The sequence below is a fragment of the Ictidomys tridecemlineatus genome, chromosome X (assembly GCF_052094955.1).
Source record: "Ictidomys tridecemlineatus isolate mIctTri1 chromosome X, mIctTri1.hap1, whole genome shotgun sequence".
Lineage (NCBI taxonomy): Eukaryota > Metazoa > Chordata > Mammalia > Rodentia > Sciuridae > Ictidomys > Ictidomys tridecemlineatus.
In genome coordinates, this window is record NC_135493.1 from 88,761,319 (window position 1) to 88,766,862 (window position 5,544).

General features: G+C 37.3%; 1 pseudogene; it reads right to left on the bottom strand.

Annotated features, from left to right (window-relative positions):
• Positions 1-329: 329 nt before the first annotated feature.
• LOC106144828 (histone H3.3C-like) lies at positions 330-743 on the bottom strand (annotated as a pseudogene).
• Positions 744-5,544: the final 4,801 nt, after the last annotated feature.

Below are 5,544 nucleotides of genomic sequence, written 5' to 3' on the forward strand. Positions count from 1 at the left end.
ATGAAAATGGAAAAATGGCCAATACCTGATTTCTGTCCCCTATTTTTCCATTTGCAATCATATATTTAGGTACCTTTTGACCCCATGGAAAAAATATCTAACATTCAGAACTACTGATAACAGGAAGAAGAGAAAAAAATGTTTTTTGAGAATGAAATGTTTTCCATCATTGTGAATTCTTTTTTTTTTTTTTTAGAATTTTAACATTTATTTTTTAGTTTTTTTGGCGGACACAACATCTTTGTTTGTATGTGGTGCTGAGGATTGAAGCAGGGCTGCATGCATGCCAGGCAAGCTCGCTACCGCTTAAGCCACATCCCCAGCTCCCATCATTGTGAATGTTCTCCACATATGTGGTGTGCTAGTTGGACGTCTTTTGGCATAATTGTTACACCTTTGACATGGATAGCACACATGGATAGCCTTCAAAAGACCAACCAGATAGGCCTCACTTGCCTCCTGCAAAGCACCAATAGCTGTACTCTGGAAGTGCAGATGTGTTTTTGAAGTCCTGAGCAATTTCTTGCACCAGATGCTGGAAGGGTAGTTTGTAAATCAGAAGTTCAGTGCACTTCTGATAACATCTAATTTCACAGAGTTCCACAGTACCAGGTCCATAATAATGAGTTTTCCTCACCCCTTCAGTAGAGGGTGCACTCTTGCAAGTGGCTTTTGTAGCCAATTGTTTCCTGGGTGCTTTACCACCAGTCTGCGTTGCAGGCAGTCTGCTTTGTACAAGCCATGGTATAAAGACATCCTTACTCACCCCTCTTGTCCTTTGGCTGGAGCTCTGCAAGCTAGAGGCAGTGCTGGCTTAGAGAATGATGGCAGCATGGCAGCAGCTACCCTCAATAACTTTTGAAATCACAGATTTAAATTTTAACATGTTCTTGTATTTTAACATGCTTAAATGATATTTTCCTTTAAAATGTCATATCAAATATATTTAACATATTGAAAACAGTTAAAAGCTCCTTTCTTTTGGACATCAACTTTTAAAAAACAGGAGCAACTTTTAAAAAAAATACTTTTTGTTTAGTTGTAGATAGACACACTACCTTTATTTTATTTTTATGTGGTGCTGAGGATCCAACCCAGTGCCTTCCACATGGGAGATGAGTACTGTACCACTGAGCTACAACCCCAGCCTCAGGAACAACTTTTTGAAAAACAATTTACAAATTATACAAAAGGGGATGCATATATAATACTTTAGAAGATACTAGTTTTAGCCACTTTCAGGTTTACAAAAAGGTGATGGAAGCAGCAGTTACTAATAAAATGTCAATCAAAAAAAGTACATGCTACTGCTGCCAATGTCATATACACATAGAAAATGTTCATTTTCTTATTTCTTTTTTATCTTATTTTTCCATATTTTTATTGCTTAATTACAATTAGACATAAGAGTGACATTGTTACATATGTGTACACATGCACATGGTATAACAATATAATTAGGCCAATATCATTCTTCATTATTTCCCTTTTAACCACTATCTCCTTTATCCTTCCTTGTTCTTGCCCAGCAAGTAGACAATACATGTTAGCAGGCCAGTTTTCTTGTAACAAGTCAAGAAACATGAGGACAAACAGTAAACTAAGTGGCTAAATAGTAACAATCTGGATCTCCTTATTAGGTGAGTTAACTAAACATCTTGTTTCCTTAGGCCTTTGTGAGTTAGTTTCCTATTATTTGCAGCTGAAAATATTCCTTATATAGATTGAGATTCATCAGAACTTGACTCTAATTCTAATGTGACCTGTACAGATGTATACTGTATTTCTGTATACCAGCAAAAAGACATTTAGAAAATGAAATTAGAATATTTTACACTTAGTGCCTTGATCTTGATCTCTAACCACCATTCCCACTAAAATGGAACCAGAGGTTTTTAGGGAAATGTCTGATTCTGAGTCTAGGGAGTGGAAGAATACATGATGATCATGGCCTATATTATGGTGCTAAAAAGCAAGGAAGCACTTAAAGACTAATGAGGTCTGTCTAAAGGATGTAGGAGGCATCATTAAAGGCCTTCACTGGCCACATTTGAGATCATCTGTATGCCAAACAATAATGTCTGCAATTTATTGTAACATGTCAGATAAATAAAAGTTCATTAATTCAAAGTGATACTTCAAAAATCACAAGAACAGAAAGGAGGAAAAATTGAAAGGGAAAAAGGAGCAAGTTCTTTGTCTTATTGTTTTAGCATGGGTTCCAAGTTAACAGACCCTAAGATGGAGAGTTGCATACAGAGAGAGGGTTTATTTGGGGAAAGATCTATGAAAAAGACATCATCTATAAGAGTGTGAGGAAGACAGGATTGTACAGAGGGAGAAGCTTGCCCATGGCACAGCTACAACTCTGGCCTGAGATACTCCTACAAGGGAGTTCTGGAGCTGAGATGGCCCTTCACAGTAGTCTCAAATTGAGGAGAATGGATTGCATCCTTGGCTTCCTACATCGGATACTCATTGACTTACTTGTTCTCTGAGAGGTAGGAGGGATAGGCAACCTTGAAGAGGCAGTTCCATATAGCTGAGGGCAAGTCCCAATGAAGGGCATAGCTGTAAGACCAGTATCTGATTTTTCTAGAAGCCTGGTGATGGTGTGTTGATCCTGAGTAGGAGATCTGAGCTAAGAACCACAGTATTTGCTGTAGCAATTATTTATAGAAGAATGCCACCTAATAAGCATAGAAAGAATGACATAATTAGTAAATCACTATTTTTGCAAGACTCAGTATAATAATTGATTCAGGCAGGGACCGTAGGTGATGTTAAAAGCATTCAATGAAAAGTTGTTTTTGAATAGAACACTAACATAGAACCAAAATATCATTCCACAGATTACTTGCTAATTAGAAAATTTAACATCATTAAAGCAGATTATTACCTTTGAAGCATTCTTGGCCATTATTAAATGTGTGTGTGTGTGTGTGTGTGTGTTGCTAGAGGTTGAATCCAGAGCCTTTTACATGCCAGGCAAGTGCTATACCACTGAGCTACATCTCTAGCCCCAAGTATTCTTGTTAAAAATCCTTAACCTTAGCCAGGCTGGTAGCACAATCCTGTAATCCCAATGGCTTAGGAGGCTGAGGCAGGAAGATCACAAGTTCAAAGCCAGCCTCAGCAACTTAGTGAAGCCCTAAGCAACTCAGTGAAACTCTGTCTCAAAATAAAACCTGAAAAGGACTAGGAATATGGCTCAATGGTTAAGTGCCCCTGAGTTCAAACCCTGGTCCCCCCCCTAAAAAAATGCTTAACCTAAAACTAATCAAACCCCTTGACTTAATTTAAAGTCTACAGAAAATACAGTATATAAATGAAAAGTTAGATAACATTATGAAGAAACAATCAAATTATACAGAATGCGAGGCATTCTATAAGCCAACTCTTAACAAAATTGGACTGACAGGTTGGGATGAGGAAATGATGGCAGCATAGTCTTTCATTTCCCTAAAGAATATCTTAAACACAGAAACAAAAGGGAAAAAAAGAACAAGAAATGAAAATTAAAAAATAACAGACTGCAGTTTGAACAAAATGAAGTGATAAGCATCCCCAGGAACCTCAGCATGCAACCAAACCATTAATAATTGCAAGACCTTTGTGAATCCTATGCAGGTTCAGCAGGAATACAAGAGGGTATAGCTCTGTAGTATATTTAAGGTGTGGTAGTGTGATGCCTCCTGCTTCACTCTTCTTGCTGAGAATTGCTTGGCTATTCTGGGTCTCTTAGTTTTCCAGATGAATTTCATGACTGCCTTTTCTATTTCTATAATGAATTTGTTGGGATTTTAATTGGAATTGCATTAAATCTGTATAACACTTTTGGAAGTATGGCCATTTTGACAAATATTAATTCTTCCTATCCAAGAACATTTCACAATAGCTAAATTGTGGAAACAAACTAGATGCCCTTCAATAGATGAATGGATAAAGAAACTGTGGTATATAAACACAATGGAATATTACTCAGCATCAAAATAAAACCTGAAAAGGACTAGGAATATGAGAATAAAATTATGGCATTTGCAGGTAAATGGATGGAGTTGGAGAATATCATGCTAAATGAAGTAAACCAATCCCCCCAAACCAAAGGCCTAATGTTCTCTCTAATGAGCGGATGCTGATCCATAATGAGGGGAGAGGGCAATCCAAAGGGAAGAGGAGAGGAGAAGGGACATGGGGGCAGGAAAGATGGTGGAATGAGACTGACATCATTACCCTAGGTACATGTGTGATTGTACAAATGGTGCAGCTCTACATTGTGTACAACCAGAGAAATGAAAAGTTGTGCTACATTTGTGTCCAATTACATGAAATGCATTCTGCTGTCATGTATAACTAATTAGAAAAAAATTTGAAAAGTTAAAAAAATAAAAAATAATTTAAAAAACCAAAAGAGTACTAGAGGAAATATAGAAGAATTCTCATGGTCCTAAGATCTCAACAACACTGCATGTTACAAACACTCCTTAGTTTAATTACTTATCACTTCAGATTCTACTATAGGAGTTATCCCCAGCTCCAATCTTCCACCTGAAAGGCTATCCACTTGGGTAAAGATCCTTCACAATCTTTCCAGCTTGCTGTCTTCTGTGGCATTTCCCTGGCCCCTGGGAAAACCCACACACACTCACCTCACCAAACTTTGGATGTGTTATGTCTAGAATGCTGCTCTCTTTCCTCACCCTGCCATGTGAGGTTACTATACCAGTATCCTCTCTACAGGTTCATCCAGGTAGGAGTAGTCATCAGTCTTTCTCCTTACCTACATCCTAAAACCCTGAGATACATGTCAGGTTTTATCAGAACTATCTCAAGTTGTATCCCAGAGACAGGATTGAATAGTTTGTGCTTCTACAGCTCAGCAGATGTCAATCTCCCCATGTGAAAAGCCACCTCTATTATTCTAAGTTATCAAGCTAAGCTATCTCATAGCTTCAGGTAGTTGTGCTGAGGTCTATAGGAAAGTATTGTTTTTAAATATTTTAAATATTATTTAGTAGATGGACACAATATCTTTATTTTATTTATTTAGTTTTATGTCATGTTGAGGTGCCTCACATATGCTAGGCAAGCACTCTACCACTGAGCTACAACCAAGCCCACAAAGTATTCTTTTTTTTAAAATTTTTTTTTAGTTGTAGATGGACTCAATGTCTTTATTTTATTTATTTATTTTTATGTAGTGCTAAGGATTGAACCCAGTGCCTCACATGTGCTAGGCAAGGGCTCTGCCACTGAGCTACAACCCCAGCCCCCACAAAGTATTCTTTAGTGCAAATTTTTCTTTCAAAAAATACTTTGTTAAAAAAAAAAGAATGTTCAATCTAGTCTTACATTGGATGATGGGCTAATAATCCAAGGACTTGTTGGCAACCTCAGAGTTACATTTTCCAGAATATGTAATGATACTACATGAGGACATGAAAGTGCCTGGAGTAAATGGGAATACAAATATAATATTAGTACCTTTCCTGTTTTAGCCTTGTACTTGCCTTGGGATTGGGTTGCCAGTAGTTTGTAAAGCCA